This window comes from Stenella coeruleoalba, assembly GCF_951394435.1.
Source record: "Stenella coeruleoalba genome assembly, chromosome: 18".
Taxonomy (NCBI): Eukaryota; Metazoa; Chordata; class Mammalia; order Artiodactyla; family Delphinidae; genus Stenella; species Stenella coeruleoalba.
Genome location: NC_137164.1, coordinates 7039563 through 7064855, shown reverse-complemented (window position 1 = coordinate 7064855; position 25293 = coordinate 7039563). Strand labels below are relative to the sequence as shown.

Genomic DNA, 25293 nt, shown 5'->3' with positions numbered 1-25293 from the left:
GCCCCGGTCTGGGAAGATCCCACATGCCGCGGAGCGGCTGGGCCCGTGAGCCATGGCCGCTGAGCCTGCGCATCTGGAGCCTGTGCTCCGCAACGGGAGAGGCCACAACAGTGAGAGGCCCGCGTACCGCAAAAAAAAAAAAAAAAAAAAAAAAATATATATATATATATATATATATATGTGTGTGTGTGTGTGTGTCTGTGTATACACAGAGAAGACAAAACAATTACACTTCTGATGCCTTGGCCATTTTCTCATAGTGTAAAGCTGGGAGGAATCTTAAAAGCTGTCTAATCGTACCTGCTCATTCTATAGATGTGTAGGGTTCTGTTGTCAAATGAATGCAGGAAATACTAAGTTTAAAAAGTGAAACAGGTGCAACCACTTTGGAGAACCGTTTTGGCAGTTTTTATGAAGTTAAATATATCTGCCCTATGACCCAGTCATTTCTCTCTTAAGTATTTATCCACGAAAAATGAAAGCATATGACCACAGAAGAACTTGCACAAGAATGTTCATACCTGCATTATTCATAATAGGCAAGGCCCGGAAACAATCCAATTTCTGTCAAAAGGAGGGTGGGTAAGCAGATCATGAGATATATGTATTTATTCATACACAATGGAATACAGCTCAGCAATTACAAAACAGAGGATGAGCTGATATACACAATAGCTTTGGTGAGAGTAAGAGATCTCACGCTGAGCAAAAGAAGCCAGACCAGCCACCCACACACAGAGAAATAAATCCATGCAACATGGTTCGACTTTTGTGAAGTCTAAGAAGTAGCAAAGCCAGACTATGGTAATGATGAGAAGTCAGACACTGTTCACGGCTGGACCAGGAGAGGGGATGGACTGGAACGAGGAGACTTCCTGGGGTGATGGAAGCGTCTTGTATCTTGTTTTGGGTGGTGGTAGATTCATTCAACTTTTGAAACTCATTCACCTGAACACTTAAGGTGTGCGCCTGTGCTAATGATACCACAATTAAATCTTTCAAAAAGTGCAACATACTTCTTTATGGTGGGACTTTTCAGAGGAGTTAATCCAGCAAATATGTATCATAAATCTTTAAGAAGGAGACACAGGACGGAGTGTTTCTTAACCATATTTGAAGACGGGCCACACTTTGAAGGCCCATCCAGGGAACAGAACATGCTTTAGAGGACGGTGGGGTTTGCACGTTGACTTAGTGCACCTTATCCGCTGTTTTCTGCTGCTTATTTCCTTCCTCCTCGACCCAGAGGGGGCAGCTCATGCCAGTGCCTGGGGCTGGACGGTGAGTCACCTGCTGTGGTCCGATTCTCCTGCCTCCCCTCTGTTAGACCCTTGTCTCTCCTAGGCCACCGGATCACCACTGCCCATCACCTCCCATCAGTGGCAAGAGACAGGGTTGGACGGGGGAGCTCGGCACCTGTTTGCAGGACTTGTCCTCTATCAGCCACGCAAGCCCATTTATTCCATCACGTTTGTATCCATCACCAGCTTGCAGCCCACGTTGATGCGAGCGCCTCTGTCTGTCACCGTGTCCATCACTGGAGACGCAAGACCGAGGAAAGCACCATTCCTGCCTTAGGAGGAGAGAGTCACATTAAGACAACTTTTAAACAATGTGGTATCCGCAAGGTGCTCAAGACTTTGCTTTCATCTTACTTCTTCCCCTGCAGACGTGCAGATTTCCTCTTCCTCAGATGGGTCTGTCAAAGGCAAAAATTGTGATACCAACCACCGAACACAAAAGGAGGATCATTACTTTGGCTGAAAGGGCGTGTGTCGTAAGAGAAATACTCTACCCGTCACACCGCAGTGGTGCAGTGGGGGAGGGGCTCCGGGACCCGCGGGGTTTTGCTGCACTTCTGTGGGTGCAGCTGCTAAGAAGCAGCCCCAGAAGCCTGTGCTCCAACGATGAGGGGTCATATAGATCCATACGCCGTGATGCTGATGAGTCCAGTGGGTTTTTTCTTGTTTGGGGGCAGGAATGGGGGGAGGTCAGCTTTACAGTTTTTGTAGAACTCTAACGCTGTCAGAATGACTCCTGCCTTCTTATTCACTGCCCAGTTCAGGCATGTGATACACTCTTCCCTGGAACTGGTAGCCAGGCAGGTGGGGAGGGTAAATCCAGCTATCGGCTGCACTCAAGGGCAGCAGAAACAGCCTGACCTTGACCATGGCCATGGCCTTATCGATTGCCCTTGCAAGCGGGCGTCCAAGGGAGGTGGTGAACCCTCAAGTATTATTCAAAGACCAGGCGGTTCTTAAGGAGCAACATCTCTGTTTGTTGACTTTTTATTTTTTATTTATTTTAAAATCTGCATTTTATTAAGGACCACCTATGATGACAATGCCAATTTGTTTGTTTGTTTGTTTTTGCGGTACGCGGGCCTCTCACTGTTGTGGCCTCTCCCAATGCGGAGCACAGGCTCCGGACGCGCAGGCTCAGCGGCCACGGCTCACGGACCCAGCCGCTCCGCGGCACGAACCCGTGTCCCCTGCATCGGTAGGTGGACTCTCAACCACTGCGCCACCAGGGAAGCCCTGTTGACTTTTTAAAAGAAATTAATATGGAGCAGTATTGACTTTGTATGTATGTGTCTGCAGAGTCCCATGCGTTTTACTGCATGTACCACCATCACAGTCAGGATACAGCCAGCCTGGTCCTTCCAAAATTCTCTCCTGCTATCCCATTTACTCACACCCTCATCCCACCCCTGGCTCCTAGCAACCACTGATCGGTTCTCCATCATCATAGCTTTGTCTCTCTGAGAGCCTCATGTACATGAGATCATTATAGTGCATAACCTTTTGAGTCTGGCTTCTTTCACACAGGGTGATTTTGTCTGAAGATCTTTCTTTAGCCCTTTAGCAATTCTTCCAGAGCAAGTCTGCGTCTGATGAATTCTCTTATTTTTCATTCACCTGAGAAGGTTTTCATTTCACCTTCATTCCTGAAGGATATTTTCTTAGAATGTAGGATTCCAGGATGACAGTTTTTTTTTTTCTTTCTGCACATAAACACTGTTGTTCAACTACTTTCTCTCCTCTAGTTGTTTCAGATGAGAATTCCAGCTGTTCCACTGTTGTTCCAACATAATATGTTGTTTTTCTCTGAGTGCTTTTTTCAGCAGTTTAATCATGATGTGTCTGGGCATGGATTTCTTGGGTTTATCCTGTTTGGGGTCTGCTGAGATTCTGCAATCTATTGGTTTATGCCTTTTGATAAATTTGGGAAGTTTTCAGTCTATTTTTCATCTGTTTTGCTACATCATACTCTTTTTCCTATCCTCTGGGACTCTAATGCCACAAATATTAGACTTTTTGGAATTGTTCCATAGGGCTCTGAAGCGCTGTTCGTTTTTGTTTTCAATCTTCATGCTCTCTCTCTTTTCAGTTTTTTATTTTATTTTTTCCTGTCTTTAAAAAATGTTTTTTATTGAAATATAGTTGATTTACAGTGTTATGTTAGTTTCAGGTGAAGTGTACAGTAAACTGATTCAGTTATACATATATATATATATATTCATTCTCTCTTGTTAAGACTGGATAATTTCTATTGCTCAATCTTCAAGTTGATCAACTTTTCCCTCTGTTATCTCCATTCTGTTTTTTAACCCATTCAGTGAAGTTTACATTTTTGTTAATGTATTTTCAGTTCTAAAATATCTATTTGGGTCATCTCGTATTTTTTTTTTTTTTTTTTTGCTGAGGCTTTCTAGAGTATTTGTTTTTACTTCTCGGAGCATTTTTGTAATTGTCGCTTTAACGTCTTTGTCAGATAACTTTCGCATCTGTGTCATCTTGGCACTGATATCCATTGGTTGCGGTTTCCCATGTGAGTTGAGATTTTCCTGGTTCATATGCCAAATATTTTTGGATCATATCACAGACATTTTGAGTATTATGAGATACTGGGTCTTGTTTAAATCGGGTAGAGAATGTTGTTGTTGTTGTTTTTTTAAGCAGACAATCGACACAGTTGGGCTCAGTCTGCAAGTTCTGACCAGATTTCTGTGGGTTGTGGTTTGAATGTCAGTTCCACTTTCAAAGTCTTTGCAGTGCTCTTCACATTTCTCCTGAATGCCCACCATCTCATGGTCAGGCTGGGACCTAGATGGTGAGGTATCTGTTAATTCAGTTCTGGGTCTTTGTTACGCTGTTTGTGATCAAATCCAAGCACGCGTGGCGTGGCGGTGAGCCCAGAATTTAGCATATAATGTTATGGTTTGTTTTCCCAAACTCCTTTCTCTCTATAATCTCCCTGGTATTTTCCAGTTTCCTGGGGTTTCCCTTTTTGGTTGTCCATCCAGAAAGCTGGGCTTTTATTTTCCCTGTTCTCCTGTGCCATTCTTGTGACTCTGCCCGTGTCCAGGGCCAAATGGTGGGGGCACTGAGAGAGGGAAAACCGTACTCTTGGGACCACCCCTCCTTTAATTGGAGAGGAAGTGTCCCCTTCCCCAGCATTCTCCATGCTGCGTGCCTTTCATGTTTATTAGAGGAGGTGATGGAGAGGATGTGACCTCCAGTTGACCCACGAGCTGGACCGGGGCAGGCAGAGGCTCCTAACCCCCTCCCCTCCCCTGAATGTACATTCTTCCCACCATTCCTGCAGTGGGAGCTGTTCCAAGGACACAGCCTTGGGAGTCAGGTGTTGTTGAGACCATCTGGACAGTATACGTGACTGGACCCCGGTAGGGCTTCTGATAATCTTTTAAGAGTCTGGCGGGCGGGTACAGTGATGCGTTTGTCTTGCGGCCGCTCAAGGTGAGCATCTTATGTAAGTCCCCTTGCTTATTAAACCTGCCACCTACCGATCTGGAGGAGTCAGCTTCTTTCCTCTGTCTCTCCCTGCCCTCTCTGTGTAGGGGCCGGTTTCAGATTTCACGCAGGAAGCTCCCGAGGCTGTGAACTTACACTGCTGTCTACACAGCCAGAAGACTCCTTTCTCACACCTGGAGGCTGAACTAGAAGATTTCTGCTGGAGTGTTCTCGGTCCCACTTCTGGGCTTCAGGCTGCCTTGCGTCCCTTCCAGGGAATTCCAGGGGGAAAATGGTGGATCCGCAGACAAGCTGATGGTACTAGGAATTCATGTCTTCTCTCCCCATCAACCTGCTTGGTCCTCAGATAGCTGCCCCTGCATTCTGTCCTGGAATTCAGTGGGTGAGCCAGGGTAGAGAGAGAGCTTACTCCATCTTACCCAGATCTAGAAGCTGTTCACTGACTCTTGCTGAGCCATTTCTCCAGATCTCTTTGGTGTGAGAACTGGGGACTCTTTCCAAAGGGAGAATGGACATGTCATCATAGGAGTGTATGAGGGCAGTTGTCAAATACGTGAGTTTGTGCTACTGAAGTGCTGAGAAAAGACATTGCAGCCTCTCGTGGGCAACATGGAGCCTCTAAAGAGCGGCCCAATCCTTGTCCCAGGCTGGAGGAGCAGCCACCCTCCTCTTATTCCCACACACGGCTGACGGGAGCAGAGCCGGCCCTGCCTGTTTAGCGTGACGGTACCGCAGGCAGCTCTCTTCCTAATGGCCCATGGGGTGCATATCATATTCCAGATGCACAGCCGTCAGCCCTGCATCTCTTCCCAGGTCGCTTAGGAAACTTTCTTTTCTTCTCTTTGCTTTTTTCCATGTCTTCTGCCAGCCTCTTTTATGGAATAATGTGACCGTAGGAAGGAATGAGTAGATCCAGCCGACCCAAGGGGACGGGTGGAGCGTTAACGCGAAGAAATGAGGTTCTTAGGTGCAGTAAACATTGTGATCTCGTCTGGGGCAGTCTTTTGTGAGGAAGGAAGCTGTAGTGCAGGACACTCTTGGTTGATAAAGATATGGTTGTTCTTGCCAATGTCACCCAAGGGATAAACAGTTTTGCCCGCCATAAAATCTCATTAGTCCTGCCAGGCGAATGAAGAAATGTAAAGATTTGTGGCCCCTGTCTAACTAAAGCCATTATCTCAAGAATGTCTCAGCGATGCGTCATGGGTCTATTTGAAGATTTCCATTTACCTGTAGTAGGGTTTGCTTTCCTTTCTTCTACTGGAGGAAAACATTCAGCCTGTTTTATTGTTTTGGATTCATTTTTCAGAGAACTGAAACTATCAGAGCTAGCCCTCCCTCCAGAAAAAGTGAAAAGCGCCAACCACTTGCCTGTTGCCCCCCAGCAGACGCAATCCTAGAGGAGATTTCCGTTTGTGCAGTGACAGGCGGGGTGTGTTTGGTGCGCGCACAAGTTGGAGAACATGATTGACGCAGTCGTGAATCCCTTTGTGCTTGAAAAACAGGCTGAGAATCTAAGAAAAACTCAGAGTCTCTCTGAAAAAGAGACACTATGAGCATTGCACTATTTTCCTTTTTTATACATAAAAGGAAAATAGCGAGTATAGGAAACGTTAATTCTCTCAATGAATGTTTACTAAGTGTCTCTGTATGAGGTTGTGTGTTAAGAGCTGTGGGAGATGCAAAGAATACGCTAAGAGTCTTGTTCTCCTCGTGAAGACGAGGCGCACTCGTAGGTAGTGGTGGCCGAGCATGGGATCCTCCCGGACCAGGGCTCGAACCCGTGTCCCCTGCATTGGCGGGTGGATTCTTAACCACTGCGTCACCAGGGAAGCCCCTTATCAACTTTATTGAGGAACAATTTAGGTACAATAAACTACATCCACTTAAAGTACATACTCTTCTAACCTTTTAAACTACTAACTTACTAATGACTTGTTAATTAAAAATTATTCACCAATTCAAATAAAAAATAATTTTAAAACCCTACACAATTGGGAAATACTATATGACCTTCAGAGGGAGCAAGACGAATATGATTTTATCTTACTGTCTGGAATCTATGTGACACACACGTACGACAGAAGGGCAAGAGGAAGCAGGTGAGAATCAGGACGAGAGGGTCCACCAGGACGCGAGAATTGTTTCCTGGGGGCACCTGGTGTGCTCCGGTAACACAGTCTAGGGAACACTTTGGCTGCGAGAATGAAGTGAGGGGGACAGTCATGCCTTTCATGACTGTCCCTTTCTGTTCCCAAGGTCCCCACCTTGGTCCAGGACCTCATCGCCTCATGTTTAAATTATTATTAAAAGCCATCCAATGTTTCCCCTTGCTTCTGGTCTCTCCCCACATTAACCTGTCTTGCATGTAACTGTGTTTAGGCCACTTCCCAACTAACACAATTTCAGGAACTCTTGGGGCGAAATCAGACGCTTCAGTCTGGCATTTGAAGCCCTCAGCCATGCAGCCTGTACCTGGAGTGGCTTTGTCAACCCATCTCACCTAATTCTAAAGACAGGCCATCTGTTTCAGGTGGGTGGTTCCATTCACTTGCCCACATCTTCATGGCGTCCCTCCTGTGGGAACATCCCTTCATCTTCCTTACCTGTGTTTCGTGCTCCACGTGCTATTCTCTGTCAACTTTATGTACACAGTGAAGACTTTGTACCCTCCGAATTCTTGCTCTTCCATATTTTTGTAGCTGTTATGGCCTGAACTACTCACTTTATACAGAATCACGAGCTGCTTTTGATTTTTAATGAGCGTTTCATGAGCCTATATTCTCTTTCTTAAATAACCAGTGTAAACAGGCTGAGATCAGGGATCACATTATAGAATACTTCCTGGGCTTTAGGATTATATGTAAAAAAAAAAAAATCCTCTAAATGTGTAATTCAATGGTGTGTGGAGACTTTCAATGCAAGCAAATCCAAGAATCTGAAAACAGTCCTTTGTTAGACCATGCATCTTTTAAAATATACGTGTATATCTTAAATATTTTTTGTAAGCACTAAGGAAATGCAAAGTGTGGTGATAACAATAGTGAATATTTATTGAGTTCTGACTGTGTGTCGGACACTTTCCCAAGCGTTTTTCCCGTAACTGCTTTAATTCTCCTGACAACCCACTGAGGCTGTTATTCCCATTTTACAGCCAAGGAAACCAAAGCACAAAGTGGGGAAGTCATTGCCAAGGCCAGAGAGTTTGGGCCAAGCAGCTGGGCCTGGTGCCCAAGAGTTTAACCACAACACACAATGCATCTCATTCATATGAGGAGCATATGAAATGTAGACAATGTTAAGGAATAAGGAGCAGAATTGTAATTAGAGGCCAGAGGAAGAGATCGTGACCATGTCACGATTTATGCCTGAGAGATGGTGAGATGGAACGTACCGCCTGTATGACAGAGGTGTTGGATTCTAACGAACTCTGGACAAAGAACAGCTAGTTATCTGTAGAGTCTGTTTTTAGATTCTTTTCCTTAGGTCATTGTAGAGAAAATATAAAGTCTCTGATTACTCTGTGTATGATAGGTATGATCTTAATTACTATTATTATTTTTAAAGATGTCATACAAGTCTGCACTTTGCTGAGTTTTTCATTAAAAATCTCCTTTTCGGACTTAGCAAATGCTAATCTTTTCCACTTAAATAGTTGGAAATTCTCCCCTGGGCGTCCTGGCTCTTTAAATATTTTTAGGTTGCCTGATTTCTTCTGTTGACTCTCCAGGAAGCCAGTTTCATTCCTAAACCCCAGAGCGTAGCCCTGCTCCATCTTCTGCACCCTCACTGCATCACGATGAGGTGCTGCCTAATTACTGCTTTTGTGGGGTCACAGAGGCCGGAGTATTTGTCTCCAGGCCATTGCTCTGGACCGTAAACTCTTCTCAGATGAGAGGTAAATCTCTTCAGTATTTAAATCTCCAGGATTTGTAAGAGGAGTTTACTCCAACCAAATTGTTTCAAGTCTTGTAAGAGAAGTGATCAAACGAGACAATGTAACTCAGCCTGAGATAGTTTCTAATGGGACCAGTTTAAGGGTAGGGATGTCCCCCCCCACCCGTAAGAGTATAAAAATCTGGTGTCCACATCTAAAGGGGGATCCTGAAAAATCAAATCATTTTATTTACTTTGTTTCTCCATTTCTGGTATGAGAAGGGAATTCAGAAGTGAGTAGTTGAGGAAGTGTTACTTTGTCTCCTATGAAGACACAAAGGCAAAGTTCTAATTATAGTAATACCCTGGCTTTTTGCTGGATATTTTCTTCCAATAATGGAAATTTCTTTAAGAAATTTCAACCAAACAGCTAAACCTGTGTTTTTACTAGAAACTAAATACTTAAAATAGATATGAAATAAATGACACTTGTAATTTTATGCTTATTTGCTTAACTCTAAAGTGAAACATGCAGAACATGTTAATTTGCAAGTGCGTTGGAATTGAGTGGAAGAAGTTAACATTAAACAACACATGAGTATTTCCTTATTATCGGTGGGAAAAATTATAGGATTGGCCACTTGTAGAATATTTGCTTATTTTCTGAGATTTCTTTTTTAAAATAAATGTATTCACTTTTCCAGTCCTTATGATGTAGGGGAGTTACTGTGGAAGCAGTACGTTACTGAGAAGCAGACCTTTGATAGAGGAACAGTGATGAGGAAAAGGGTCCTCTGCACTGTTCAGGCTTCTCCCGTGTGTTTAGCATCTTTCCCACCACACACATTGCCCATGCTTTCCTCCAGAGGTGCCAGTCCAGAAAGGAGGTCTGCTGCATATGTGATGGTGGGACTGTAGGCTCTTTGAGGTCCGAGGTCCAACTTCTGGACCGCTTTCCCAAGTGACCTGAGACATCCTCAGGTTACGTGCTTCCGTCTCTGGAACAAGTAGACAGACTTGTAGTCTCTGCAGCGGTGGGTCCCAAGCTCAGCAGCAAATCAGAATCTCTTGGGGAACTCTATTTATTTATTTATATTTTTAAACTTTTTATTTTATATTGGAGTACAGTTGATTAACAATATTGTGATAGTTCCAGGTGTACAGCAAAGTGATTCAGTTATAGGTATACGTGTATCTATTCTTTTTTCAATTCTTTTCCCATTTAGGTTGTTGCATAATATTGAGCAGAGTTCCCTGTGCTCTACAGTAGGTCCTTGTTGGTGATCCATGTTAAATATAGCGGTGTGCACATGTCAGTCCTCTTGAGGAACTTTAAAAACTCCTGATGCCCGGTTCCTGCCCACCCCCAGATTAAAATTTAATTGGCCGCAGTGTGAGGCCTAGACGCCTGTATATTTAAATTTCTCCAGGTGACACTGCTCTAAATTCATTCTAGAAGAAAGAAACTTCCTCCTCCCTCATTGGCCAGTTGCTGGCATACCTGTAGAGATGGTAGCAACAGGGGTGTTTTATTGGTAATAATATGCCGCAAAATTATCAAAAGGCTGCAATGAAAGGCCCTGTCAAAGTAAAAAGATAACAACTATTACTCTCCTTATTTTGGTAGAAAAGATTGCTGAGACCGGACATCTGTGGAACACCCTCCCAGTTATAAAGCACGTTCAACATACCACCAGCTTTGTCCTCAGAAGGACCCTGTGAGGCAGCCAAGGAAGGTATTATTATGTACTTTTTTTTTTTTTTTTTTTGCGGTACGCGGGCCTCTCACTGCTGTGGCCTCTCCCGTTGTGGAGCACAGGCTCTGGACGCGCAGGCTCAGCGGCCATAGCTCACGGGCCCAGCTGCTCCGCGGCATGTGGGATCTTCCCGGACCGGGGCACGAACCCGTGTCCCCTGCATCGGCAGGCGGACTCTCAACCACTGTGCCACCAGGGAAGCCCATATGTACATTTTTTACAGGTGAGGAAATTAAGTTCAGAAAGGCTGAAAGACATGTCCAGGATCACACAGCTAAGTAGCTAGCGGCGCTGGGGTTAGAATCCAGGTTTCTGATTGCTATTCCCTTGTAACAAGTGGTCGTATTATGACTTAGAATCCCATATAGTTCTAGTTATTCACTCACTGTGTGACTGTGTGTGGTTGTGTGACCTCTCTTTTTATTATTCTATAAAATGGGGATACTACGTGGACCTGCCTCACAGGGCCGCTCTGGGATGGAACGGGATAAAGCTTCTCGTAGACTGTAAAAGTCAGTACAAATGTAAACTGCTGCTGTTATTATTACCTACAGGGAAGGAGCAGTGGTTTGAGAGAGGTCAGGTTATTTATAATGCTGTTTTCCTGCACTTGGGACTTAAAATTAACTAGCAAATTAGAAGTTGTTACCTGGCAGTACTTCATTCTTTCCAATATAGTCTGCGTATGTTTTTGGTCTGCTTTGTTCACTGATTTACCGGCCGGGATTGCAGAATTGATCAGAGCAGACTGGGCTTCCCAGGGTCAAAGGAACATCTGAGTGAGACACTGAATCCACATTGGAGTCACACTTCCCTTCCTGCTGCGTTTCTGAATTTTCTGGCTCACGATGGCATCTGAAGCAGCTGCTGTATGTGTCCTTAACCAAGTTAAGATCTGTAATGTGTCACCTTACTTCACTGGGGCTCCCTGGGCCTGTTTTGTTCTGTTTTTTAGATTCTGCATATGAGTGCAATCACATGGTAGCTGAATTTCTCTGTCTGACTTATCTCACTTAGCACAATATCCTAGAGGTTCATCCATGCTGTCCTGTGAATGGCAAGATCTCATTTCTATTTATGGCTGAGTAACATTCCATCATATACATATATTCCATCATGTGTGTGTACATATATATCACATCTTCTTTATCCATTCATCCATTGATGGACACTTAGGTTGTTTCCGTATCTTGGCTATTGTGAATAATGCTGCGATGAACATGGGGGTGCATATATCTTATCTAATCAGTGTCTTCATATTCTTTGGATAAATACCCAGAAGTGGAATAGCTGGATCATATGATGGTTCCGTTCTTAATTTTTTGAGGAACGTCCGTACTGTTCTCCATAGTGGCTTTACCACTTTACATCCCCACTAGCAGTGCACGAGGGCTCCCTTTTCTCAGCATCCTCGCCAGCACGTTTAGATGATAGCCATTGTGACAGGTGTGAGGTGATATCTCACTGTGATTCCTGGGCCTATATGGAGGGCCCTGAATTAGTCATGTGGGTACTTGATCAATATCACTTGAACAGCTCTGTTCTTGCCTCAACACTGGGCTTTGCTGCTGGAGAGTAGACCTGGGTTAGGAGAGAGATGTCTGAGGAATGTCTGCGGTTTGTCTCATAAGAGATAAAAATAGGGAATCAGTTAGGAGAAGGGATAAAAGAATGCGTTCCTTCAATCCCACTTTGATCATTCAATGCGCTGTCAGTGAGAAATCTGACGGTACTTCGTTGTATATAAAGACACTTCTTATTTATAAACACAGGTCATTTTATACCTATTTAAAAAACTTTATCACTGTCAACTTCCACGATTTTTTTCCATAATTCTCTTCAGCACAGTACTCTACATTCAATAGATTTTCAATAAATGTTGGCAGGAACTTTTTTCTCTGTGACATTCATTCATTTATTTATTCGTGTAAGAAACATTTCTTAAGTTTTGACTTGATGTCAGGCACTATACAGGAGCGGGGGGTAAACAGCCAGAAAGACATGGTTCCCATTTTTAAGGAACTGATTGTTTCGTGGGGAAGCAGAGCGTGAACAGATGACTAGAATCAGCATAATGGGAGGCACACGGAAGGGGACTGGGGGCCAGGAAATGGGTTCCAGAGGGAATGCCTAAGCCGGTTCTGGAAGAGCAAGAGGGGCTGGGAGGTGAGATGGACAGTTGGGACGACAGGTGACTATAGGCACATTTATAGGAGTTACATAGGCACAGAGGTCAGGGGAGGAGGCTGGAGTGCAGAGAGCAAGCAAAAGCAAGCACAGCCGGGTCACCGTGTACCCAGTGTTTTCCCACATTCCTTAGTAGTTTATGAATTAAATATAAATGAAATAGAACAGGGACTATCAGAGACTATGATACGTAGCAAGGGTGAGTTTTGTTGCATGAAACTTATGTTTCAGTTACAGGGGTGTGTGTGTGTGTACATAAAAATGTATGCCTGTACTGAGTACAGGTAAAAATGTTTGAGATGCTCTGTTGTAGGCTGGGAGTGCCGCTGAAAGGTTTTTACCCAGAGGAGCAACATGATTAGGTTTGCATTTTAGCACAACTGTGCTACAGTTATTCTGGCTACAGTATGTAGAGTGGATTTGAGCGGTTGGAATGCAGCACAATGGCAAGTGCTGGAGCAGCTCTCTTGTATAATGAGGTAGGAGCCACATGTTGTGAATGGCAGATCAATGACACAGAAGGAGCATGGTTCCCTGATGATTATGGAGCTGCCATACCAGCCCTGTACTGCCTATCCAGACTTCTAAATTTGAGAGAAATAAAGTTCTAGTCTTGTTTAGCTCACTGTTGTTTGGGTCTGTAATGGTAGGCTAACCAATATCCTTAACCATTATACCCGCCTGTGGCAGATGGAGCCTAAGATGACCTGTAATGATCCCCACCTCTTGGTATCACATTTCTGGGTAATCCCCTCCCCTGCAGTATGGGTGGGATCTGTGATTTGCCTCTAACCAATAGAATATGCCAAGAATGATATTTCCACGAATAGATCACTTAAGATACTGACTTCCATTTTGTTAGCAAGTCTTACTTTTGCTGGCTTTGATGAAGCAGGTTGGCATGTTATGAGTTGCCCTGTGAAGAGGCTCAGAGGGCAGAGAACTGAAGGCAGCTTCTGGCCAACAGCCAGCAGGTAACTAAGGCCCCCAGTCCAGCTGCCTGCAAAGAGCTGAATCCTGCCAACAGCTAGTTGAGCTTGCAGCTGGGTCCTTCCCCAGTTAAGCTTTCAGATGAGACCTGAGCTCTGGCCAACACCTCGATTATAGTCTTGGGAGACACCCTGAAGCTGAGAACCCAGCTAAATTGTCCCTGGACTTCTGACCCACAGAAATTGTGATAATAACTGTGTGCTATCCTGAGCCCATAAGATTGCGGTAATTCATTATGCAGCAATAGATAATACACTGTCTAATTTATATTTGACTTCCTCTACCTCCTTGGTTTCAGCCTCATATTCCTGACCAGCAACACTCATACAGAGATACCCATTTCAAACCCAAATACACCTTCATACTTCCATGCTCATTAGACCAGCAAAATAAAAATGCTGGATAATTCCAAGATATGGTGAAGCAGGAATTCTTTTGCACTGTGACTGTAAATGGAATAACCACTTGAGGAAATAATGGGCAAAATCTCAGAAAATTGAAGATGAACATGCTTTACCATCCATTATTCTACTTCTTGACATAAGCCCTAAAAGACTTTTATACATATGCACAAGGTAAGATCCAAGAATATTCACTGTACAGTCTTTAGTATCAGTGAAGTCCCAGGAGTGGGGTGCTGCAGTAATAAACATTCAGAAATGTGGAAGTGGCTTTGGAACTGGGTGATGGGTAGAGGCTTGAAGAGTTTTGAGGTGCCTGCTAGAAAAAGCCAACACTGCCATGAACAGACCATTAGGGGCGATTCTGACGAGAGCCATAGAGAAAGCCTCAATCCTTTTAAGTAATCCTGAACAGAATGTTGTAGAAATAGAGATGGAAAAAGCCATTCTGATGAAGGCTTAGCTGGAAATGAGGAACATTTTATTGCACAATAGAGGAAAGGCCGTACTTTTTATAAAGTGGCAAAGAACTGAATTGTGTTCATGTTCTAATGTTTTGTGGAAGTTAGAACTTGCAAGCAATGAAGTTGGATATTTAGCTGAAGCAGTTTCTAAGCAAAGAGTTGCAGAAGTAGCCTGATTCTTCCTGACTATTTAGGGTAAAATGTGAAAAGAGAGAAATGACTTAAAGATGAAATTGTTACTAACAAAAGGAAACAGAACTTAAAGATTTGTAAAATTCTCAGTGTCCATATTGACAAGAATGAGAAGGGCTCTTTGGGAGAGAACACGAAGGATGTGGCCAAGCGAGCATTCGATAAGGAGGTGGGTGGGGATCCGCCACCTCCACAGAAGCCAGGAGGTCTTCTCCAAGACAACGGAAGAATAACCCTCCCCCCCAAGGTGATGCAGAGATTGTCAGGGCTGCCACTTGCATCACAGGCCTGTGTTCAGGGCGGGAGAGAGCAGGAGGGGCCGCTGGCGCTCTCAGGAGCTCAGGGATAGCCGGCAGCACTGCTTTGCCTCACATGTCCGCAACCTGCACTCAGGCAGGATGCTCCTCGGCTGCCCCAGGTGCGGCTCGGGCAGCAAACTGTGGCAGCATCCATACTGCCCAGAGAGTGTAGGAGCCCCGGGGGCATGGCTGCCTCCAGCTAGGCTTCACAGGAGGGGACCAACGAGGCATGGAGCCACGGGGGTGGGGCCTGTCTCTGCTTTCTTCTTTCCCATTTCTCCGCTTTGGACTGGGAACACCTGTCCTGTGACCATCCTACCACTTTGTATTTTGGAAGCGCAGGCTCACAGCTGGGGAATTTGCCTCAGGATAAATCTTACCTTGAGTCTCACCATATCTGATTTAGATGGTATTTGGAGGAGATCTTGGACTTTACACTTTTGAGTTGACATGTGAGTACAACATAAATTTTGGATGGCCAAGGGTGGACTGCTATAGACTGAATGTTTCTGTCCCATCTCCCCAGTTCATAAGCCCAGGGATTACTGCCCTTTTAAAAGAGACTCCAGAGGGCTCCCTCTCCCCATCTGCCATGGGAGGACACAGCAAGAAGACAGCCGTCCATGACTAGAAATCTCACACCGAATCTGCTGGTTCCTAGCTTCCAGAACTGTGAAAAATAAATTTCTGTTGTTTATATGCCGTCCAGTCTGTGGTTTTTTGTTATAGCAGCCTGAATGCCTGAAGACATCAGGGTTGAAAACGACCTAAATATCCATCAATAGAAAATGGACGAACTGTATTATATTGTTACAGCAATTAGAATGAATGAAATGGGCTTCCCTGGTGGCGCAGTGGTTAAGAATACGCCTGCCAGTGCAGGGGACATGGGTTCCAGCCCTGGTCCGGGAAGATCCCACATACCGCAGAGCAGCTAAGCCCGTGTGCCACAACTACTGAGCCTGCGCTCTAGAGCCCACGAGCCACAACCACTGAAGCCCGTGCGCCTAGAGCCCGTGCTCCGCAACAAGAGAAGCCACCGCAATGAGAAACATGCGCACCACAACGAAGAGTAGCCCCCACTCGCCGCAACTAGAGAAAGCCCGCGCGCAGCAGCAAAGACCCAACGCAGCCAGAAATAATACACAAATAAATAAAATGAATGAACTAACTTTATGTTTATAAACATGGATCAACCTCAGAAACACACCTTTGAACAGGAAAAGGCAATCTCAAGAAAGCATAGTATAACATTTATATAAAGCTTGAAAACCCATAAAACAATATTATAGAATGCTTACAACATAGAGTAATAGTAAAAAACATGCATCTGAAAAATAATCAAAATGCAAATCAGGATGTGGTGGGTACCAGGTGTTGTTGTTATGCAACTCTATGCTTTTCATGTATGTTTTACATGTTAAACAAAACAAAACAATACTGAAATGCTTATTGGCCATGAGGCTGTAAATCCTGGCACAGATCAAGAAGACACTTTACAAAACTTGTGTAATTGCTGTCCTACTTCACGTCATTGTAACTTCACTTTCAGAGAGCGGGAACAGGTAAGTTGGGGGGAAAAGGGACAGAGATGAGGTTGAGTAAGGGCTGTTAGAATTCTTTATCACAGCTCTTAGTGAGGGTTTTCTGGAAACATGAAATTTGAGGTGAGATTTGAGAAAGGAAGGCGGCAGCCTGGTGAATACAAGCAGAGAATACCAAGGAGAGATGGGATGATGAACGGTTTGCTTGAGTAGTTAACCATTTAGGAATGATTCATGCAGCCAGTATTTATGACGTTGTAGCATTTATGCACATAAATCACAAAGAAGACCTAAAATGTAGCAGAAAAGCAAGAGCCAGAAAAGGAGATGGAATTGCGCCTCCCAACCCCATCCTTCTCCGTTCTATAGTCACAGTAGAACAGGACACAGGAAACCAGGGGGGAAAAAGGTATTCCAGGAATGGGAGGGTCCCTCTAGAGTGGCTTGTATTTTCTTGCAATGGGAAGGAGGAAGGGGATCCCAGCTGAACTGCTCCGTTTTTCATTCAGACCTGCAATGTTTCATGGCTGGGGTTGCTTGCCACAAGACTGCCTTCTAAGAATAGAAAACCTGATCACAAGCTGCTTTTCCTCTGCGACACGCCACCTACATCGTAACATGCTTCAGTGGCTGAATCAGAAGGTGACGTGCTTTTCAATTCGCTAGAAGATATTCTGCTTGTCACAAACGAAGTAACTCTTGCCAACATTTTCGAGTAATGCACATTTGGTTATGTGTCCTTCTACTAAATATAAGGTCCTACAATAGTTAGGGGAAAGAAGCATTGCGAATGTGTTAGCACCTTGCTGAGTATTCACGATGACTTACTGCAGTGCTCAAAGAAATCCCGTGACTCCAGCTGTCACAGGGGACTATGGGTTCATTCATTGAGTTATGTACCCACAACACTCCAGAGTGCTACAAATCCACTTAACAACCTTGAATCCTGAGTTTTCTGTTCATATTTCTAAATCAGCATAAAGAAATACAGAATCACAAGCAAGGAGAATCCCCACAGGCTACTGCCAAGAGGTTTTCTGTTTATTTTGGCACACATAGGAAATATTCTGAATCCCTAAAATGGGGAGCAGTTCTTTTCATTAGGAATATGTGATTAAGTGACGCTGGTCTTTAAAGAAAGTCTCACTTCTAACGGAAGCACTGAAGCAGAAGTACAGTTCGTGAATAAAACAGAGCAAAGCCTCATTTTGGCTGGATAAGACAGAAACACAGGTACCAGTTTCTTCATTTCCTTCTCTTATTATCTCCTCCATTACCTTTAAGAAAAGACAGCATCAGAGAGACAAAATTGCTGCCCTGAAAATCTTTTTAATCCTCCCCTTGCATTCACGTTATGAGGCCCCTGGTACCACTTCCTGGCTTTCTGCATCATTAGCTATTTGCTCCCACTTGCCAATGAGGAATACAAGGGTAGCAAGTGAAAAAGCTGAGTGTCCACATTCTGAGAGAGGTCAGATTCCAGACGAAGCTTGGGGTTCAGGCCAAGCTCTGGGAGAACACTGCAGGCTCATTGGCAGTGAGGCTCAGGGGCCAGAGTAGGCCTGGGGTCCAACAGAGACAGCTTCTGTGGAGGAGCTGGGTCTTCGCTTTTCGCAGACCTGAAATGCACAGCACCTCTACCTGGCAGGACTGGTCCCTCGACATGCAGGACACCTGCTTGTTTATTTAAGAACCCCGACTCCTCTAAGGTAGTGTTCTTGGCTCTTTTCCACCGACATTCACAGGAGGAAATATATTTTACTTCACGATCCATATTGGTCAGGGTCCACCAGTTCAGGATGTATTAAGAAGCTGCAAGTGTCCTGTATGTACTAGAAGGGGGAGGACCACCAGAGAGGAGGTTGCCCTAAGGAGAAAAGCTAAGGAGCCACCAATCAAAAATATTTGTGTCCTTTTTACAGAAAAGGTATTATAAAGATGTTTTGGGGAATACCCGGAAATGCACATCAGAGGAGCTTGAAAGCCAGTGAGGAGAAAAGACAAAAGCCAACGAGTAATCAGTACGTGATCTGTCACGAGGCAGTGTGGTTAGTTGTCCGAGGGTGACACAGGTGGGAAATACTGTGAGTACAGGGCAGGAGAGTAGGATTGTGAGCAGGAACGATCTGGAAAGGTTCCATGTAAAGGCCTGAGTTAGTTTTGATAGAACAGGTAGAATTTAGTGGAGGGGGGAGCATTCCAGGTGAAGAGGACAGTAGAACAGTAGAACAAGCCCCTGCATGCTTGCTGCAGCGCTGGGACCTGGGGGCCAAAACCAGTGAGGGAAATCTGAGTGTTGCCCGGGGCCAAGACGAAGCCTCGTACATGGACAGGCTCTATGGACTGAACGCTGGGAACCATTCCCACGTTTAAGGAGCAGGTAGGAGAGCTGGTGAAGAACGCAGTGACGATGCTTTGAAGAGAACCAAGGTCACGGGGCACAAAGGAGGGAGGTCAGTAAAGTCAAAGGCTACCAAGGCCAGGGGACTGAGGACTGAGGGAAAACTTCTGGCTTTGAACCAGAAGCGCCGAGTCTCTCTCTCTTTTTTTTTTTTTTTTTGGCTGTCTTGTGGCTTGTGGGATCTTAGTTCCCTGACCAGGGATAGAACCCGGGCCACAGCAGTGAAAGCAATGAGTCCTCACCACTGGACCACCAGGGAATTCCCGCAAAGTCTCTTTAATGAGGGCGGTGGCTCTTCACCATATTGTCTATCTCGGGAGATTAATCTGTTATTACTTTCAGCCCCATCTTTTGAATTTGCACAGTGTGTTTAACTATCACTTCAACTGGTAGAAAGTATCCAGTGAAAACACCCACCTAAAGTTTACAGGCAGTCCCCGTAGTTTCCCAGCCATCCAGAGCCACGCTGTTTTTTAAGGCTGTGCTTCAGTGGCTCGTGGTCTTCCTGTGCATGACTGCCCTCCTTCAGCTTCCTGCAAAGCAGCTGTTTCCTTTCGCTGCTGTCATCCACTCTCCTCAAGGGGCTTGTCCTGCTGCATGGAGGCTCTGGGATCCCAACTTCAGAAAACAAGGAGGGTTATGCGTTGGGACCTTGCGTTTGGAGACCTCTTCATGGTTGTAGGCTGCACTGCGACCCCAGCCAGCTGCTTTGCAAGTGCAAGTGACTGTGAACACAGGAAACCAGGTGAAGGATCGATGGATCAGGTGAACCTGTCACCCTGACTAAACATGTGTTCAGCTGGGAGCCGATCAGTATCATCTTCCCCAGGAGTAAAGGAAAGTCTATTTATAGCCTTAAAATATATGCACAGTTGTGACCAAATTGCTAGAGGTGACAGGTCCGGGTGTTGCTTCTGTGATTGCTTAATACTTAGGTTTTGTTCTGGATTTTCTTGTTTGAATGCTGTCATTTCTTCTGCACAATATAAGCTGTGACCACGAAGACTTTGGTTTCTTTTCTTTCTCTTGGACATCAGATTCTAGCTACTATCAACTGCTTCCTAACTTATACTAAATAGTTCTCATAATTGAATCCACTCTGTAGGTAGCCTAAACACATCATGTGCGTAAGCTGCTTACTTATTGAGTAACTATAATGTGGGCTGAATCAAATAGAATATGCAGAAATATTCTGGGGTGAAGACAATTATTTTAATAGCTGGCATTACAGTTTCTCTTGGCAAGGCACTTTTTTGTGTGTAGGAAAATACTTTGATAAACAGTTTAGGAATGGAAGGTGACCCTAAGTATAGATTCGGAGACAGAGATAAGTAAAAGTACTATATAAGGAGAGAAAATAGGACGGGAGGGATGGGACCACAGAGATGATGGAGAGTGGGAAGCTGCGGTTCATACTAAAAGAGGATGGGGGTCGGTGGATACCAAGGCCGCTAGGATACTGAAGGACTTTTAAGAGCAGGGAATTATAATTTTAGGTTATTTGCATCTTTCATTCAGAACGCTTTGGTTGCTACAAACCTTCAGAAGAGTCTGCTATACGAACAACCAAAAAGAGTCTGCTTTCCACATTGTGTGTCAGCAGGAGAAAAAAGCGTTGCAGGAGGTGAGATGTGAGGCAGTCTAACTATTTAGAGAAAACAAGAGCTCAGAGCCAGAAGTGACCCTGAAATTGTAAGCCCCCAAGGCATATGCAGTCTTGGAGAGAACACTGGCCTTCCACAAAATCTCTGTGGACAAGGTGACCCCGACTGAAAACTGATGACACACAGCAGCTTGCTATTTTCAATCATAAATTCTCAAGAGGCTTTTATTACTAGAAAATGACAGGGTCAGTAATGCCTCCTTCCTCCTCCATTTACTTAAATCTATATGCCTCATTTTCCTCACCTGCACACTCTGGAGACTGGACCTAGAATATGTCTGTGGTCTCTATGAGAGTCTACAGCTCTAATAATAATAGCTGCTATTTTAATGTTCTTTTTTTTGAGGTAAATTTACCTACAGTGAAATGTACAAATCTCAAGTGTAGCATTTCATGAGTTTTGACAAATGCATATACCCTTGGAACCCAAATCTAAGCAAGATATAGAGCTTTTCTATCACTACAGAAAAATTCCCTCTTCAAACCACACCCTCACCTCCAGGCGCCCACCCTTCTGGCTCTTATCACGATGGATCAAAGAACTAATATTTAAAAGTTACTGTTGAATGCCAGGCTTTGTTTTAGAATGCTTCATCAGCATCAGTGCTTTTATTTCTCACGAGCACTGTGAAATGGCTCTTACCTCCATTTTGCAGATTAAAACGTTGAGCATCAGACCAATTAAGTTGCCCCTGGTTATCAGCCACCCAGTGTAGCGGCAGGGCGTGAACGAAGAAGTGGGTTTTAGACTCACGGCATCTCTGAGACGGGTCATGGCCAGCCCACATACGATTATTTAAGAAATATTATAGATCAATGTTCAAGTGAAATCAATGCCATTTACAAATTCTCAAGCCTCCCGAATAATCCTAAAGGCCGCATGCATTACTCTTCACTAAATGATTCGTTTCTATCCTACACAGAAAATGGCAGAAAGGAGGTGTGAGAGGTTGCAAATTCGGTTTTACTGGTGAAAAAACTCAAAAGAGGTGACTTAGGTTCCAAACATGCCTCGAGGCAGGGCCCGCGGGGATGCCAGGATAGGCGGCGAGGGAAGGGCTGGACCAGCGACCTTTAAAGAGCCTGGCGCCGCTCCTTCCTCTGACGCCACAGGCATCGTCTCAGAATAGAGCAGGCTCGACGCGCTCGCCGAGAGAACGGACACGCGTCCTGCCACGGGGATTGGACGCTGCCGCGCAGGGCTCATCGGCAGCACCGGAGTTCAATTCGTCACCCGTCCCCCTCAATGCCACCGTCTCCCTCCGCTCCTAGGCGCACCCTAGTGCCTCCCTGCCCCGGCACCTGGGTGGGTTCCCAGGCTCCTCCCCAGAGCTGACTTCGAGCCCCACGCCCTACAGGCCCACGGCTGCCATGGCAACCGTACGCCGCCGCCGCCGCCTCTACACGCACGTCGCGAACTAACGGACTCCGCGGCGGCGGCGGCCTATGCCCCACCCCCACCCCACCTGGACCGCAGCAAAACGGTCGGTCGACCTGCGGCACCTAGGTAATGAATCCGAAGGAGACGGGCGCCAGCTACAGAGCCGCTGGTGGGGTATCCGGTTTGACAGCCCCACCCCTGCTCCCGCCGCGGGAGAGGCGGGGGCTGTGCGCGGCGGGGGAGGCAGTGCGTGCCGTGCGGGACGGGGAGAGCCGCGGGAGCGCATGGCATGATGGGGATTGTAGTTCAGCGGTTCCTTGGGCTCGCGGCCTTGGCGGGGCGGCCTGGACGGGAGAACTACAAAGCCCGGCGTCCCCGACAGCTGGGAAAGACCGATACACTTTGAGCCGAGCGGGGAGAGACAATCTTTCTCTTTGTGTTGAGGGGGGTTCTGGGGTGGTCGCGGAATTGGGTTCTGAGCGCTGGGAAGGGGAAGTGGAGGTGAGACTCGGGCTTTCCGCCCCGCCATTTGGCCCGCCCCGGTTGCAGAACTGGCCCCACCCCGGCCCGGCCACCGCCCCGCGTAGTCTCTGGGAGGAGCGGCCGCCCAGGCTGCAGGGCCTCGGGCCTTCGGCGCCTCTCCCCCTCAGGTTGCTGCCTCTCGGTGCAGAACCGTATGTATGGCACACGTTTGATGGGAGACCCGAAAAACTATATTTTAACAGGCGTTTCTCCTTTTCCCTGATTCCCTCCTTTATTTCTAGGTATTTGATCAGATTTGTTCTGAAGTAGTTAGGTGTTTGCATTAATTAAACCCATTGATTAATAATTACTCAAAGGGCATTAATGTTTAAAGGTTAAGTGTAGAAGTAGAGAAAAGATACCATGCTGTTATATGGTAGTATCTGATATTTTTACCGTTTTGCGTTTTGCATTTTATTTATTGAGGGTCAAGATCCACCCCTGCCTACTAGCCTGAACACTGCCGACACATATTTTGATTCTATTTGAAACCTCAGTTCAACTTTAAATCACTAATGTTTTTGAAATACAGACTTGTCTTTTTATTTCATTTTTTTTAGCAGTGGGTAGTAATAATTATTTTATTTTTTATAACATTTTTCAGAATTTCTCAGGACCATTTTTCAGAATGAAAAGCGCCGTGTTCTTTCTTTCTTTCTTTTTCTTAATGCTCTGGAATACACCTTAGCACCTGAAGTTTGCTCAGGCCCTGGCGGTAAGGAAGCTGACACAGATGTAGAAAACCTGCCTTGTCTACCCTTTAACATTTTTCGATAGGTAGAATACCATCCTAGAAATTTGGCATTTTACAGTGGTATGTTGGGAAATTATTGATGTATTGTGGGCTTATTTTGTGTGTGTATGTTTTAAAACAAGAAAACATCATAAGGCCACTATAAAATTCCTTTTATTTCCATTAAATGAAGTTGGCCTCTGTAAACTATACTTAAAGTAGCAGTTTCATAGGAGGAGATAAAAAGTAGGTTTAGTAAGACCACTAGAAAAAAATCAAGACCTTACGGTATACAGTATAAGGATTTGAAATACCTTATTTATTCATTCAAGATTTGTTAAGGACCTATTATGTGCCAGGCAATAGATGCCAGGTGGTGGGAATTGAGAGATGATAGAATATAGTCTGTGTCCTGCGTGGGCACACATTCGTGTCATCACAGTAGTGTGGGAGAGAGGTGCAAGTTGCTGTGAGCCTCGAGTGGGAATACGTGGTAATATCACAGTGACGTGTATTGAATACTTACTTTGTGGGAGGTACTCTGGCGTATTTTGCATGCAATCCCACTGCTGTTATCTAGAGATGAGGAAACAGCCTTAGAGACCTTGCCCAAAGGCATAGCTGATAAGATGTGAACCTGGGATTTCAACCCACGTGGGTCTAGCTCATCTCAGTCATGATCTCAACCACTCATGCCGTTCTCCACACCCTTTGGAAGAAAGATCCTGACTCTTGTCTAGGGAGATTAGGAGAAGCCTCCAGAATGATGTGACATTTGACTTGTGTTAGGAAAGTTGCTTAAGCTTTTCCTGGAGAGAGGCTGAGGAGAGTCATTCTAGGCAAATGGCATTACAAAAGCAAAGGAAAAATTGGAGTGCTTTGTGTTTGCGGAACCCTAGGTCATTCTGATGACTAAATCCCAGAATACTTGCAATGTAGTGGGAGAGACCAGGTCTCGAAGTACTTGGTACCATGACAAAGCGTTTAGAATTTTTTCCTCAACATGGGGTGACTGTTGAAGAATTTCTGATGGAGTAGTGCCATTTATTGGGTTTGGATTTTAGAAAGACCTCCGGCTCCAGTGTGGAGAATGGATCCAGGAGAGAGGTGATAGGAAAACCAGTTTTAGGGGGGGAAAAAAAAAAGTCCAGTAAGGAAAAGAGCCTAAAGTAAGCAGTCGGAGCTATGGGAATAGATGGATTGCAGGAGTATTTAAGAGGTAAAATTGATATGACTTGATAAGAGTTTGGATGTTGGGGGCTAGAAAGATTTGGAATCCTAAGACAAATGATTCTTAGTTTTCTGGCTAGGATGACTGATGGGATATTGAAACCACTGATTGAGACGAGGAGGAGCAGGTTTTTATCGGGGGCAAAAGATAAAGATAAATCGGTTTACTTTTGAGTATTTGTTCAAGGTTCCTTGATATTCAGGGAAGGAGGCATTTGTATCCAGAGTTCTGGACAGAGCTCAGAGGTAGAGGTTTACGTGTAGATAAGTAGTTACAGGAGAGAATGGACCAGCTCACATAGGAGGAATGTGTAGCTATGAAAAAAGAAGAGGTTTGGATGTGGATCTCTTGAGAAACAGCAGCATTTACAGGGGAGTTGAGTTTCTGGGGAGAGGGAGGTGTGTTTGAAAGGAAGTGGGAGCCCACAGATGAGGCTGAGAGGTCAGGAGGCAGAGAGCAAGGAGAAGAACCGCAGAAAGCATCATAACAAATGACGAAGGAGAGGAAAGCAGGAAGCAGGGAGGGAGTGGTCCAGGTGCCTCGGAGAGGGTGAGTAAGGCAAAGATTGAAATGTGTCCAGTGGATTTGGTGACTGCACATCATTTCTAAACTTTGCAAAAATGAAGAAGAGGAATCTGGGCATAGGCTACTTGAAAAGAGTTTCCGTATTAATACATACACAAAAGAAAACAGAATAATGAGCCCCATGTAGCCATCACCTAGCTTGGAGAATGAACACATGACCAATTTTGTTTCGTCTATAATCTCTGCCCACATTTGGATAATTTTATTTATTTCTTTTTTAATTAATTTTTATTTTTGGCTGCATTGGATGTTCGTTGCTGCGCACGGGCTTTCTCTAGTTGCAGTGAGCAGG

General features: G+C 45.0%; 1 protein-coding gene and 1 long non-coding RNA gene across 3 annotated transcripts in view; both read left to right on the top strand.

Moving 5' to 3' along the window:
• The window catches only part of LOC307176560, an 89776-nt gene extending 71108 nt beyond the window's left edge, over positions 1 to 18668 (top strand). Inside the window, exons 3-4 of one of the 2 annotated variants that reach the window (XR_013824833.1) lie at positions 10279 to 10387; positions 16995 to 18668. This is a non-coding gene — a long non-coding RNA (uncharacterized lncRNA). Of the gene's footprint in view, positions 1 to 10278; positions 10684 to 16994 lie in introns of those variants that run through there. The other variant, XR_013824834.1, reaches the window with a different exon arrangement.
• A 3711-nt stretch (positions 18669 to 22379) lies between these two features.
• The window catches only part of KATNAL1 (katanin catalytic subunit A1 like 1), a 75966-nt gene continuing 73052 nt past the window's right edge, over positions 22380 to 25293 (top strand). The window contains exon 1 of the mRNA XM_079902849.1: positions 22380 to 22694. The gene's annotated coding sequence lies outside the window, so the exon portion shown is untranslated. The remainder of the gene's footprint in view (positions 22695 to 25293) is intronic.